Here is a 16686-nt window from a genome sequence, read left to right as displayed (position 1 = left end):
TCTATCCCACGGCGGGTAGGGAGACGAGGAGCGAACGAAGAGAGAAATCACGGAGCGCGGAGACGGACAGGAGCGACAAGGAGAGGAACAAATGACAACGTATATAAAAGCGAATCCGCGAGAGGCAGGACAGGACGGAGAGCGAAAGCGCGAAAGAGAGAGAGAAAGAGAGAGGGACAGACGAAGTACTCCGGTACTCGGAGAAGAACGGAAGAGAGGAGAAACACAAGATGAAAAAAGATAGAGGCACGCGCACGCGGCAGCAGCTCGTTCCGCGAGGTTCGCGACTCGACTGATCTGTTGGTTCGTAAAGTCGAGAGTAGCGCCGGTTTGGAATCCTGCCTACCGCACCGAGTCACGTACGAATCTGCTGCCGCATCCCACTATGTCGCACCACCACCACTGCTACCCGCGACAAACAGCGACGGCGACGGCGACGACGACGACGACGACGATCCACGTCGTCGTCGCGACGCGACGCGACGCGACACGACGCAACGCTACGCATCGCTATACCACTACTTAATCTCACGCGTACGGTGCCAAGTGCCAACACGACAGCGCCGTTCGTTCATCGTTCTGGCGACCGTGCATGTACGTCTTTTATGTGTACGTTTACATTGCTTGAGGCCGCCAACGGCGTAACGCGCTAAAGAGAACGGCGCGGCGGCGAGACGAAGTGACCGCTTGGCTGTACGCGCGTGTAGGAAAAGCAGAGATTACGGTGTCTGGCGTCGTTGCGTCGGGCACGTAACGTCCACCGCGGAACGATTTCGATTTTAGGGTGGAGGAGATGACGCGTTCCCGTACTCTTTTACACGAACTTGCCGCGTAACCATCCTCTTCCGATCTCTCGCCCGTTGGAAAATTTCATGTACAGTAACGTCCCCGAAAACCGAGAGTAAATAGCATCCCTCCCTCCAGTCTCGTTTCCTCCGTTTTCTTGTAACACTTCTTGTACTTTCCTGTTGTCCTTCCTGTTATCCTGTTTACACGAGAGTTCCGGAGCTATCGCGCTTTCTCTGCAGTTAGAGATTTCTTAGTAAATCCGAAGTTGATTTTCGCTTAATGAAAATGTATCTGATGGAGTTAACTTGATATTAAGCGTAACCTAATATATCGCGGCACAAACTGAGATAAGAATTAAAATGCGTAATTAACAAAATCTAATTTATTGCAATTCAAATTGTAGGAGCATCACCCTGATTGCACATCCAGAGAACTGAAGAGAAAACGAGAGAAATCAAATGCAGAAGCGTTAAAACCGTTGTATCAAATAAAACACCGAATTTTATTGACGTGACAGCTTATGCCATACCAGGTAGCGATTTATTGAGGCCAACGACGGAGCCGCGATTACGTGTGTTTGATATCGATATCGCGTTTTCCAGCAGTCTGCTTTTGATTTTCAACTTTTCGAGACCATCAGCCATGCGTGCAATCCGCATGTGTTTGCCACTATAGGGCTATCGAAAGGTTAATGAATTATTTAGTGTTTGCTTTAGCTTCGTGCCAACCCTTGTTAGACGCTCTATACGTAGCGATAGCAACGCATCAACTTCAAGCGTAGAATTTAATACGAGTAGGTACGTAACGATATCTCCTATACTAAACAGAGCGTTTTCGAATTTTGCGATCTCGTGTGTGTGTCAATTCTCACTTAGCGAAAACTCGATAAAGGCAATCACTTTTGTCGTAGCTTTTTCAGCTTTTAAAAACAAACCTGCGCAATCAGGCCGCAAATCAAATTTCTGTTACGGCAAAAGTTCGATTAGAGTCTACAGAAAATTAAGCTTCTGTTAATTTAATTATTTACAGACCATCTCTTTGTCGTAGAAGCTTTGATGTCGATTAAGTTACTTTTTAATTAAATTTAAGTACACAAAATTGTAGAAACGAAATTACAAAAGAAATTTTCTTCGTAAAATAAAATGTTTTCGATTAATCTTCCGAGACCCTCCCAAAATGTCCGCACCATTGTAGCGTTTAATTTATCGTCACCTTTCATTATAAACATTCCTTTCCACCCATCATAATTTTGTAAGTTAGGTATGTTACGAGATTGAGAGAGAGAGAGAGAGAGAGAGAGAGAGAGAGAGAAGTAGTCTTTCGACTTTGAGAAGTTCGGCGTATAGCTTTAAAAGGCAATTGGGCGCGAACGAAGCATTACCGTTATTCCCCGAGTGTCGAGTCACCGGATATAGTACTGACAAAGTTTTGCCCGAATTGATGAGTTCGGGGCTCGGCCGTGTTCCCTCATCGGTAACTTTCATATACCTAACAAACTAGCACGCGCCTTGCGCTCCATGCGCTACTTAATAATGAGCGTGCAGCAAAACCGAGACGCCGCGCGGCGTTTTATAACGAAAGAGAGAGAGAGAGGAGAGAAAGAGATATTCACAAAGGTGTGTATATGCACGTGGAAGGAGAGAGCGACGGTCCTCCGAGCGACGTTCTCAAGGATCGGGCGGACGCGCGGTATCGGTGGCGCAGCCCCCATAATCGATAATTAAAGCGTTTCATCGGACAGCGTCGAAAAGGCTTCTAATCGACGCTAATTATCGTGTCGCTCGCAACCGGCTTCGCTCGTAAATAGTATATCCGTGCGCGTCCTCAACTTAATATGATTCCCGAAGGTGTAATTTATGCTCGCGCGAGTACACCTACCTACTCTACCTACCCTACGGGGTCCCTTCTCCCTCTTGTTCTTTCGCTCAGCTTCACCACGATTTAACGTCTCACGGCGCCTGACCGGAGTTGGGGACAGAGATGGAAAGTGTGTGTGTGTGTGTGTGCGTGTGTGTGAGAGAGAGAGAGAGAGGAGAGAGACAGCCTAGTCGACCTGACGATGCCATGACGTCTAACGATACTATGAATAATTCATTATAATTAACCGGCTACGAAGCCGGGACGAATCTCCACCTTCGATCTCGTCCGATGACGGGGCCGGTGCGATCACGATCTATTTAAATCGGCGTAACTAGCCTTTACGTTACCTGCTGCGTATACGATAGACGAATGCGAGATCCCATAGGGTGGCAATTAAAACCTGGGCCGAAGGGAGTTATTATCGCGCGTTACTTAACAAAACCGAGCATCGTTGTTTGCGTCCGCTGCGAATAATACTTTTTCATTATTGCGTCAGAGGTGTGCAGAAATATTGTGCTTTCAGGTAATAATTTACGTGATATTTTCACGATTGCTTGTGATATCGAACATAAAATGTATCTGCGAAGATTGTTAAACGAGGATGTCTCACGCTAGTTTTGTCTTTTTGATAATTTTATGCATCTAGTAAAGATTTATTTAATAAGTATAGCAAACTCTCTATGTGCAATATAATTGTTATGAATCCATTAAGATATTTATATTTCTTACGTGACATGTTTATACATCAAATTGTAAAACTAAATTTTGTAAATAGAATTAAATTTCTTGCAAAAACTGTGTGTACATATTCGTTTAAATGTTTAAAATATAAAAAAAGTTTTAATAATTTATATTTGATGTACGTGAAAACTTACTTTCTCGCCTATATAGCATAATTATGCTCGATAAAAATAAAGCATTTCTTGTGTCTGTATGTGGATATAAATAACTAAAATAAATATGGATAAAATATGTATAATGATATATATATATATATATATATATATATATATATATATAGATAGATAGATAGATAAGTAAATATATTGTATCCATGCAAAAAGACAGCGTCGTATTTCCCTGAAATTCGTCGAGCCATTCAGGGAGTTAACGTATTGCTGAGCGTGGCAAGAGCGCGGAGCGGTAAGGATGCTGATCCTGCTATCAAAGTCCAGCTCCGAAAACACAATATGCGGTCATAATCGTTGTTGTAAAGTAGCCCGCCGGATCTTGTATGCGTCCCGCAACCGTCGCACCTTCGCGTGCGTGCGTACACGAGGCACAGAATTCCTTCTCGTCGGGCGAGGTAACGACGGGAGGATCCGTTTCTCGCGTGCGACAGTCAATCGCGCGATTTAACACGCTTTCACGTGTCGTATCCGCCGTCTCTTTCCCTTTCTCTCGCCGTCTCTCGAACACCCGCAATATTCCAACCCGATAATAAACACTCAGTTACGGTTACGCTACAACTCACGTCAGACAGACCATTTTTTAACCCTCGACTTGTTTTAAAGGCCGTTTCGTTGCAAAACATCGAAGCACAATGATGTAAAGCGCTAACAAAAAACGATTGAAATTGATTTTCGATTTAATTTTTTTTTATGTATATACAAAAAAAATGACATGAAATAAATAAATTGATATCAGTGTTTCAAATTAAATGAAAAACAATAGAATACAAATTTTAGGATTAAAAATGGTTGACGAAAAAAGTATATGATCAAAATTAATATTATAATCGTAATAATTTTCTTAATATCTTGATTAACAGGATTCTTTTTTTTTAAGTACCAATTTACAAAGTAACATTTTGCATTATTCTCTGTTTATGTTCATCATGTAAGCCAATAAGCATAATTTTTATGCGTTGCATATTAAAAACTATTATGTAAATCAATCAATTATAATTAATCTCTTTATTCATATATTCGCGCCAAAATATTATGATTTTTCGCGTTTCGAACCCTATTTGTCATGCGGAAAGAGGAATAACGATAAATCTCTCTCGTCCAAATTGACAATTTATTTTAGCTATTACGGACGATTTGGGGCAGAAAATATTTATAATACAAACGTCACGTGACGAATGAATGCAAAAAGCATGCATTATTAACGATCAAGCATCAAGAATAAATCTAATACCTTCGTTATTGTCAGCAACGAGTGATATTGAACTAAAACAGCGTAGAGACACTTTCTCGAAAAAAAGAGAGACCGTCAAATTACAGTTAGAGTTAAATGGACCAATTTTAGTCGGAAAACGGCGAGCACAACCATGCGCGGTGTTGCTGCAATTAAAAGGGTTAAAGGGTGGGCGTCGACTCGAAAATGCAAGTTCCGCGATAACGGGAGCATATACTCGTCCGTCCGCGCGCGAAACTTGTTAATAGAAATGCGAGACAGTTTTCGCAAATAGGTCGGCGTCGGCTCGCGGTGCGTGACGACGGATTGTGGGCCGGAGACACTGCGATTTGCAAACCAGAACAGTCATTTCGGTTCGTGAACTTTCAGCGGAGTTATAGCGAGAAAGAGGATCTTTGAGCGAAGAAATTCACATAATTTTCCACCTATCGCGGTCATGTACTAATTATCATGCTGCAACACAAAACGGATTTATAAAAAACGGATAAAAGTGACAAATTAGTGAATTAGCGCGGTGCAGTATATATTAATTTCCTGTATATATATGTATATTCTAGTTGAAACAAACATCTATCATGTTTGATTGTGGCTTTAATACAACATATCGATTTTCTTATTGTATTTTACAGAGATACATAAATAAAAATAAAAACCTGAAAAATGTTCGCTCAATTTAAAAATACTTGCGACGATATCTATTATGTGGTGGAAACAACGTATTTTAAAAATAAAAATGGGTCGAAATAAAATTGAACGAAATATCAGAGTTTAGAAGAAAACTATACCTCTTGAAGAATAGAAGGCAATATTGCATATGAAGAAAATTTGGAGAGCAGATTTGAAACTGTTTAGTCTATATATATATTATCCATAAAAATTAACAACTTTAGAACTTTTATAAAAATTCTACCAATTACGCGCGAATATATCATAAACACGTTAAAAATAAAATCCACATATAAAATAACATAACGTTCTTCTTTGTTTTATAAATATTGGAAAAATGTTTTACAATATATATTTAAAAACTTTTACAAATATATTCGAAAAATATGAGGTCAATCAAGATAATCCTTTTTCAAGTGGAGAGCAAAGGGTAATTTTTCTACGACAATCAAATTACAAGGGAATAATCGGTCAGGACTGGAGATCTTGGCTGCCTATATAATATTATTTGAGAGAAGTTTTACGTACAATTCTCTCAACTAATATTATAGGTAACCAAGATCCAGTCCTGAGCAATTACGGCGTTTCCCTTGTAATTTGATTGTGTATCGTGTCGTATTTTCACTTATTGTTTTCAACGACGACATAAATAGTGACGATTTCTTAATTATTTTCTTAATGATTTCCACGACACAATGCTCGTAATTTTCTGTGATTTCCCAATACAAATCAATTTTATTGCTAGACAATCATTGTACTGTTCCATTTACTCAACGTCCTCAATTACTCCACTCGACCTCACAGGATTGTCATCAAACCACCACTATATCCACCTTGATGTCGAAGCGCGAGGGTTAAATCAGCTTCATTAGAGCGTGTTCGTGCTTATCTCAGCTCTCGACTTCATCCCCGAAGCGAACATTCGTGGACTTTACGTGCGTAAAGTGTCCTAAGCTCGTTCCCACGGCACGTCCCTGTGTGATCGACTGTGCGCAAACAAGGTCGAGTCGAACGTCGGGTATGACGCGTCGCGCGGCGATATACTACGTAGTATAGGATCCACAGCGTAACAGCAACGGGCGCGTGGATCTCGACCGATTATAGGCTCGTCTCCGGACACGCACGAGCGGATCGATCGCCCCTCGGAGCCCACGAGAGCGAAGGCCAGCGGCTGCTAACAATGTGAGGTATCGTCTCGTGAAGAGAGAGAGAGAAAGAGAGAGAGAGAGAGAGAGAGAGAGAGCGATTGCGCAAGCCTTACGAAACGAAACACCATCAGCCGCTTTTAATATTCGCGATGGAGAGTGGCGACGAAGGAGAGAAAGAGAGGGAAAAAGAGAGAAATCAGCAGCGTGAAAGGGTGCGCTCGGTCAGTCGGGGTACGCGAACCTCTCGATGTGCGTGACGCAATGGAAGATAATGACCGGTTAATGGACATTCGTACTAGCATGGCCACAACTCTCGATTACAGCCGATGGTCGCGAGAAATTTCCGCGAACGGAAATCGGAAGTTAGATAGGTCAGATAGGAAATCCGTTCCGAGAGACACGGTTCGAAACCAGTACGAAGTACGAACTTGATAGAACAAGATTTCAGGACAGCAAAAATAATATCTATTCGTATCTGTGATCGCGGAACTTTGACGTATTATTTAACAGCTCTCTCTTTCGAGCATCAGTCTACGTTTAAAAAAATACAGAGGATTAGCACAAAAATTTGCTATGTTAAGCTCATTTTGATGTAGGATTCTAAATGATTAATGCGTACATTAATTGCTCCCTTGCTCATTGAAATTATGAGTTTTATGAGTTCAATTTTTTATTAAAAAATTCGATTTTTGGATCATTGTGATTTCATTGTCAAGAAATATAAAAAATATTGTTTTCGTTTATCCCCCTGTACTTGTAATTATTCCATAAAGAATAACTGGAACAACTGAACGATCTTACTTAACCTCGAGATAAAGTCGTTACTACGCAGTTCTGCTGACGGAGAATCAGGGTCGCGCATCGTTTACCATTTTAGTGTCCACCGGTATCTTCCGTCTCATGATCGGCGCGATAATAGCTTTTATGACGAGAGCGAGATTGCGCCTTAAAATGTTCACGTCAGTGCGTTACCGGTTATAAAAAGAAAAGAAAAAGAAATCAAGTGCGACCAGCAATTAAAACTCGCTTAGTCATCCGTGCGTTTCTCGATTCCGGGCCGAAATCACTGAGTCACGGTGTCATTCAATTACGAGGAAATCTCAAATGGTCGGATTATAATAATTTGCCTAATTGCAAAGTCAATCCCGCGGATACATTATTTGTCTCGTAATTTTGCGCCCAACTGTGGTCAAACGTCTGTGGTTATAAAACTATCGTGACAGATAAAAAAGACGCGCATCGTGTTTCGCGGATAGGGCTTTTTACACGCGGGAGGCACCAAGGAAATATCGAAACGCGCGAGAAGCGAAACACTCCGGTGAGTGATCCAGTCTGCACTTTGTACTCTTTGTGCCCGCGGATGCATAAAGAGCAGGCGAACGAAGGCGACGTCAGGAGCGACGAAACGTTGTTTTACGGCGCTTTGTGGAGTCGCTCGGCGTGATTTCGTTATTTCGATTTTCCATACGCATTTTTGATAACGCATGTTAATCAATCTTTTCCCGTTCAAAAGGAATTAACGGTAGAATTGTATCGCGCGAAACAAATTTTACTTTTAACTCCTCATCGATCAGTTATTATAGCGGCGCAACGCGTTCGTAGTTCGTATACGGAGATTGGAAGATTCACATTCGGGAAATTAACGCAATTTCAAAGCGGAAACGTAGTACCAGCTGCACATGTCCTCTTACGCACGACAATACGCTTCGGTCCCGTTTAACAATTTTATTTGCGTCCACAACCGGTTTCGCAGAATGCAAGTTGCCGCGGAGTGCCGAGGAGTTGCAGCAAAACGTGTAACACATCGCGCACACTTCGCTTTTTAGCAAACTATAACTATGACTTCGCAAACACCGCCGTCGTCTCTGCAGACGCCACAGGAATGCCCGACTACTAAGGAAATGACGAGAGTCTCGCAAAACGTACGTTTCGATGTAAGTAGTAGACACGCCGTCATTGAGAAATAACATAGATTTGTATACGGTATGTGTGTTAGAATGTTACACGGAATATATACCATTATCCGGACAGAAATTAATTTCCCAGTTGAATTAATATTTCACGGTGAGAACGAGAAGAGCCATGACAGATGATAACTTCCTCGTTAAATTTTCCGCGAGAAAGAATCAAAACCCAAGAGTTCGTCGAAAGAGTCATTAACAGAAACGCCAGCGATGAACGCGTAAAATGTTGAAAGTTAGATCTGCGCTTTCAAAACTCTATTATATGTATAGTCGCGTGCAAAGAACGAAACAAAGGGCATAGATTATAGGTATAATACATAAAAGTAGAAATTTGCGAGCGTAAAGTTAAGGCGTTGAATTTCTCGATGTAATCATTTGAAATAGCCCGTAAAAAATAACGATTGCTCCCGCGTACAATCGCTTTTTTTCACGTGGATACACACGCGCGCGGGAAATAATCGGTTGCAAATTTCATTTATCGTCGGACGGACGATTTCACTTACGGACGCATCTCGTCCAGGCGTGATAATAAAGTAATAAGAGCGACAGCCGCCACGGGAAACATCGGTTCGCTTGTTCCCTCGACAACGTGGCGCCCATCAGCGCTGTCAACGGTGAACCATTCGAAACTATTACTGATCATTGAATTGCAAATGCCTAAGCCTGCGCGTTACTGCAGCCACGGTAGAATCGCGTTTAAAACGCGAGAGGAATGCCTCAATATGAATGACACGCGAATTATAAGATTCTCCCTGCGAAATTACGCTCGTAACAAATATTATACATAGTCGCAGAACGATTACTCTGTGTTGCAGCGTTTTGCCAGTTACGCGAAATGAAAACATCTCGTTTATCCTTCCTTTCTCGGATAAGCTATTCCGGCTTTCATAAATCGAGGTGAAAGCCGATTAATATCGATTTCCTATCTGTCGTTCAATTTTATCGAACGCATATATCTAGCAGATACGCATCTATCTAATCTAATTCTACGCGTGCGTGTTATACATGAATATAGATTTGTTCAATTTAATTTGACGAAACATTCTTCCAATAATTTTTTTTCAATTTGTATATATTTTTTTAATACTAAATAATATTCTATAAATAAACTTAGATTGTAGACCAATAAAAAAACATCAATTTTACGCGTATAGCACGCGCAAAATTATAAACTGTCTAAATAAAAGAATGTAGATATATATTTGATTTGTCTGTACGAATTTAACTTTCCATTTTTGCATCGATAATGACGATTTAATTGATTCACTTTATGCCGTCTGATAAGTAATACTCTTGATTAATAATTCATCGATATTTAGTTTTATCTAGCCGAATAATTATCTCGGTCGTTTGAATAGCTTTTCACGCTCATTAACGTGTGCTTCCTGTTCACACGGTTTATTCTGGTTATAACTGTTATCGAATTTCATTGAAACCAATAATGGGTCATTATGGAACATGCGATCGCAGGATATTCATTTATGTCATGATATATACGCTGCGCAGACTGAATTTATGTTTGTTACTCTTATACCACTAAATTATTTTTATCATGTGTGTAACATGTATAACATTGCGCATAATACACCGCCGTAAATACCTGTATGACAATATACAGTTACAAACAAACCAATTATCGCAGTTTATGAAATACAAGGGTCCAAATATTCGGTAGAAATGTAAAGCCCAGATAATATCTATTCCTATACGAAGTATTTTAATATAGTTCAGCCAAGTTTCGATATTTCCAAATTTGGAATCAGTTTTTCTTAAAGTAATAATACTTTTGTGAAAAAATATTTGCCGCACGTTTTCGATGTCCCACATCAAATGTGTCGATACAAAATAAACTTTAAATTTTTCCGTCGACATGTAGAAAATTAATTAAAGGGCAAGATCTAGGTTTCCATATATATATATATGCTTAAAAATTATTAATGTCTAAATGGTCTTGTGAAAAAAAGTCAACTCACAATTGATCGAAAAATACCGTTGCTGCTATACCGAGACATTCTACGCGTATCTGGTATCAGTAACCGGTTCGTCTGTGGAAACGATGCCGTTCGCGACGCGCCAGGAATTAGGATCGCAGAATACGCGGAGGAGCGAATGACTAATCGGGCCAACCACCGTCCCAGTTCTACGTGGACCAAGCCTATGTATCTACCAGATCGACTTCCCCGTTTATATAAGCGGCCCGTTTACATGCACTCGATTCCGAACCCGACCGGCGCGGCGCGACGAACAGAGGCGCATGCTCGTCGCGCGGATGCGATGCATGGAGCGCACAAATTGCAAGATGTCAGCGGAGGCTGCGATCGCTCTCGTTCTCGTTTACAGTCAACAATTGAAATCTACTTGCAGGTACGGTTGTCTCGCGCGGTGAGACAACTGGAACGCGCGGCGTGGCTGCTTCCTCCTCCGGGATTTCCCGGTGTGTCTTTGAAAGAAATATTTACGGTCCACGACAATACCTATACGATAAGATTGAAATAGAATTTCTGTTGAAGTAATATTACACAAAAATATCTTGTTTCAATCACAGATATTTTTTAATATGTAATTCCGTGATATATTTCTTCTCAAAATAATTTCTAGGACAGTTAAAATAGTTTTATCGTTAAGAGATCATTTTACGTAGGATATCTTGGAAATAATGATGTGCACGTTTCTACGGAAAAATGTATTTCGTATTGTTGCCTCCGCGGTGATGTTCAATTATTATTCAGAGTTCTGAAAAAAGAAAATGCGGGAAAATCGATGAACTCTGGGCACGCGATACTAAAAAATAATGTTTTATTCCCGTGTGGATGCAAGTATTTTTTGATTCTTCTCAAACGCGGGTGGAAGGAAGCGCGCGCGCGCGCGCGCATCGCCCGCAGCAAAGCAATCCTTATCTATTCTGGTTATATCCGACATCAAAAAGCGTTCTATCAACGTGACGGTGCGCGTTTTTATAGCGGCGTCCTTATCGACGACGCAGTCTTCCATCTCCGAGTGTATCCGGTTTTCCAGGTCGCTCGCAACGAGGGCCGATTTATCATGTAGTTTTGATAATCGAACCGAAACCGACGCGAGCACGTTAGCATGACTCGGAAGATCACAGCGGGGATAATCTCGTGATAACCGGAAGTGCGGTGGAGCCTTTCTCGCGTGAACAAACTCCGGGAACTCCGTTCAAGTGCTGAAAATCGAATTCTTGACTAACCGAGCGTGCGTTCTTTTGGACGTTGAGTCGCTACGGTGCGTTTACAGAAATGAAATTGAGCGTACATGCGGATTTAAGAATAAAATGAATCGAATAGTTAAAGTTAATCACGAGTTCACTCATAAAAGAACTGTTCTTTTCGGCTCCACTCCTTTTGTGCTGCGAGAATCATCAAAATTTAAAGAAGTAAAATAAGTTCTCGTCCAAGTTCTATAAATTTTCTTTTTGGACAAAAGATTCTTATGACTATAACATCAAACTGCCTCTTTCGATAACAACACGAGTTTCTGTAACAACGTTCACTTGGAGTTCAATAGCTCTTGCGAGAAAGAATTTACTCTAAAAAAAATAGTTTCTTTTCACTCAATTTCTAAAAAAACATATATAACACTGACGAAAAAGAAGCTTCGTTTTCTTGTCTAAACTACTTTTCTCGCCTATTCTCGAATCTTTCGATGCTACTTCGTCTGTCGCTCGTTGAATCACGCGCTATTAAAAATTCTGTTTTTACTGTGAATTCAGTAAGTCGACTAGAGATATACAATAGAGCTTCCGACAGTTGGTCCTTCTTCCGTTCTAGCAAATGTTCTAATTTCATGAGAATTTAAACAGGTGTTTCATCGGAGGACCTGCCGGTCGACGTGAAGCGCAATTGTGTGCAAGCGTTTATGTACGTACGCACACACGCACGGCACTCCGGGCGCCGTCAGGACCATGACGTCATGCGGAGGGGTTGACTATTACACCCTATCCCTAACCCCATGAAAAGAGAAACCGGATGATTCTGCCCGGGCGACTCTCAGAACTTCCCATGGACATACTTCCAATATGCGCGTATTATTTACTAACGCGCTGCACGTTTGCGCAGCCAGCTGTGTCGCTGATTCACGAATTATGGCATCGATATTCCCAAAGAGGAAAACGGAAATAATTAACTTGTGTGTTTTATAAATTACAAATTATATCAGCGTCCCACAATAATTATCTGTGTTCCGCGTTGAATTTCGTATCTTTCGTTAAACTATGCATCACCATCGTTAAAAGATTATATTTGGGATCAAAATAATTTGAATTGTTGTCAGAGAAGAAACATTCGTACGCAATATAAGCGAATTTGGTTTGTCGCTTGCTTCGATCACCGAGCTAAGCAGCTAATGACTACTGAACCAATGGCTTTCTCGTTTTTACAATACTCATTAAACTTAAATGTCTGCAGATAGGAAACGTGTATTCCAGGGCTATAACAGCTTTTTGTATGGCCTTTTAAAAACCTTTAAAGTTCCGGATTTCAGTATAGACAGAGTGCTTGCATAGAAAGCAGGTCTAGGTTTTCTTAACTACGTAGGCTTAACTACGACATTTATGATCACTCTTGTCAGCATAAAAAAAAATATATTATAATTAAAAATATAATAACTAATAATATAAATAAATAATATATTATATAATAAATTAATGTAATAAATAATTAATTTTAATTGAGTAATGAAACTAATTTGACGGCAAAATGAATCGTGTGGATCTGGGCAAAGCATTAGCTTGTGATTTTATATTAAACAGAGCATAATTCTATTAAATAATATCATGCAGCCGTAGCCGTATACTTGTCGCTATATTGTCTCACATCATTTATCTCGTCTGCAAGCTGTACATGATTCTAACGTGTATAAAACACAAAGTTATTTTATGGCTTTAAGAAAAATTCATAGGTGGCTCGTCGATTTCTTTCTCTTAGTAGTATTCCATTCACTTCCACTTTACGATACTGCGACCGCACTAATTTTCTGCATGCAAAACCATGACCCCCGCCGCGAGCCCTTTCGTTCTGAGGGCCACAATCGCGCACAATCGAACCCGCGAGATTCGTCGAGAAAATCCGCGTCGCCGCATGAACGCTCTCGAAGAAGAGCCCTTTCTTCCGGAAGACGCGGCGGCCTAATCACACGGTCCCACGGGGAATAAAGAGGGATGCGCGCGTCATCAGGAAAGAACTCGCTCTCTTACACTCTCTCTCTCTCTTTCTGTTCGAAACCCAGAACTTTCCCTCGGCGGAGGAACCGGCCGCGGGGTGGGCCGGCTGGGCCCAAAGAGGACGTTTCCACCGTAGCATCTGCCAGTTGGTGCTTCTGCCACACAGCTGCCAAATAACACGGCCGATCCCTTCCTGACCTTCTCACTTCTCATCTCGCTTCTTCCTATCTCTTCTCTCTCGTTCGCTATATGTTTCACTTCCTCCGCACGGCCTGTTTCTTCTTCTCTTTTTCTCTTCATCGTTTTCTCTCTCTTTCTCGCGCTCCTCTTTCTTCTCGGTCTGTCTTCATTATTTCTACGGCGAAGCAGATCTCTCCTTTATGCGCCCAAGGCCCGATTCCCGCTTTGTATTCGAATCGACAAGCTGCCGCACGGAGGATGAAAGAGGAAGAAAAAGGAGGACGAAAGAGAGAAAAAGGGCGACATAACGGTGTGTGAGTGTCAGGTTATATCTGTGACTGGTACGAGGACATGCCCGGACATGCCCGGGGCTCGTGGGCTCGTGCGTCCCAAAGTACAAAAGACTATATGCCAGACTGTCGATCGGCGCGCGTCCCTTGTGCGTATATGTGTGTGTTATGTCCCACGCGTACAAATGTATGCGTGAATTCTTATTCCGTGTTCATAGAACGTAGAGATCGGCCCTGCTATCCTTCACTGGTTTCGAGGAACTTCCGTTCCTCTCTCGGTTCCTCTTTATCTTTTTTCAATCGCCTGTTCCCCTTGAATTAATTATAGTACGTTGCTTTACGAGAGATACTTGTATCTGCATAAAGCCGAGTGGAACCGCGAATACGCTTTCGCGTCTTTGACGCAGTTGCGAGAGAAATTTTACCGCAAACCGCAGGAAAATTTTGGCAAGGAACATTCCCATATATGAACGTACGTGGAATTCTCGTTTTGTTTACATCACTGAAAACGCAAACCGAGAAGAACACCATTTATTTTATCCATAAACGCGTTGATCATTTTTATGATATCAGAGCGAATGGAAATTTACGAGATTTTTATAAACTCTAATTTTTAGTTTCAGAATTATTTGTCTAATTACCGTATGGCAAAATTTGTCTTTTGCTTAAGTAGATCTTAAAATTTATGACTAATAAATCTCAAACCTTCTACGTACATTTCAAATAACAATTCCATAAATTGTACACATAAAAAATATATCCTTGAAAAAAAAAAAAAAAAAAAATTTTACTACTGGCTGCGTTCCGATATTCCCTGAAGTTTATAGTATTAAAAATCTATAGTGTACGTGACGTAAACTATAGATTTTCAGTACTGGCAGTGAATATCGGAGCACGGCCACAATGTTGAACGGCCTAAACACGATATAAAAGTTCGTTGTCCTGAACTCCAAATTGAAGGCGCAAAAACGGATTGTGCAACGACTAGAAAGACGCCGATACTCTCAACGTTATGCCGACACTCTTATAGCTGGCGCCATTGTTGCGCAGAAGCTCGCGTTCGTTGCATTATCTCTCGACGATAAGACTTTCACCGCCGACGATTCGCGCATATGTTGCACTTTGCTACGCACGCATTATATTTTTCCAACACGCAACCGTCATCCGAACCGCCGCGTGGTACTAACTCCGGGAGCTGCGTGCCCGAGACTCCTCGAATGCGAAATCGATGAGGGACGCGAATTAATAATGCCGATACGACCGCGAGACTCGAGTCATGCACATGGCATATATATCGAAATCAATGCGGCTGCATTGTCGGAATGATCCAACTGCGGACGACATTTCTATCTCGGGGAAGAAAATCTTTTCAGAGAAAGGTCGTCGCGACTATTTCCGTATATAGAATTTACTATCGCACTATAATGAAAATTCAATTTAAGAATAAATCTCGTTTGTATAAAATTATGTACAAGTTTTTTTCTAAATATATATATATACATATATATATATATTATCTCGGCGCAGATTGTGCAGTTGCGATGGGATATATCTCGCGTGCGATCGGAATGATGTCGATTACATTCTCGTCACAGATAGGAAAGGCAGACGGTCAATTTGGCGACGTCGCGTACGCCTGCAGTGCTGTCTCGCGTGCACTCGTGCATTCTGATGTATTCCCGATTCTCTGCCCTCTACGGAGACTGCGATATCCGCTGAATGCATTGTCAACTGATTAGTCGACAGCTGCGCGCACACACACATACACATACGCCGCATGCAGTCGCACGTTTCACTATTCTTGAGGCTCTCGTCTCGCAAGTCTCGCCTATACGAAGATTTCTAATTTAAACCACTTCGCGCCGCGGTAAAATTGATACTTCCCCGTTTGCCGCGAGCCCCGATATTACGTCAACATTATACACATTTTCATTGGGCGAATCGAAAACGCCGGCTAGGTATTTTATGTCGTCATTAAGTATTCTTATGATAGACGTTATACCGGCGCTAAACTATATATAATGGGAACTTTTTGATTAACGCAACGCTTTTTAATTTAAGACAATCATAATTGCGATCACGTCACGTATCTGACTTACGGAGATTAAAAACGCAATACTTCTTTAATATATACAATAATTTTCCCACGTACGGCGAATTATTCGCAACTCGATTCTTCCACAAAGAATAAAATAATTTTTCGAATCTGAATCGCACGTTGTATATGCGCGTGCTATAAAATGTAATCTTTGTCAATTTGCAGACACTAAATTATGATGTATGAAAGTAATGCTTTATACGCGCGATGTAGCATCTCTTTCAATTATCTAATGCATGTCGATTGGTCGGTTAAACGCGCGGAACGTATCGCGCATCAGCGATTCTTTCTCTCCCTCTTATAAAGCTCTCATCAAGGCGCGATAACGCAGAGATATGGACGCGTTTTGCCCGAGGATCAATTTCATACA

General features: G+C 41.2%; 1 protein-coding gene across 2 annotated transcripts in view; it reads right to left on the bottom strand.

The window, feature by feature from the left end:
- The window catches only part of LOC143898591 (uncharacterized), a 125493-nt gene that overhangs the window by 77952 nt on the left and 30855 nt on the right, over positions 1-16686 (bottom strand). The window lies entirely within an intron of this gene.

This window comes from Temnothorax americanus, unplaced genomic scaffold (genome assembly GCF_048541705.1).
Source record: "Temnothorax americanus isolate GAGA-0224 unplaced genomic scaffold, ASM4854170v1 Scaffold24, whole genome shotgun sequence".
Taxonomy (NCBI): domain Eukaryota; kingdom Metazoa; phylum Arthropoda; class Insecta; order Hymenoptera; family Formicidae; genus Temnothorax; species Temnothorax americanus.
This window is presented reverse-complemented; position numbering and strand designations above follow the sequence as displayed.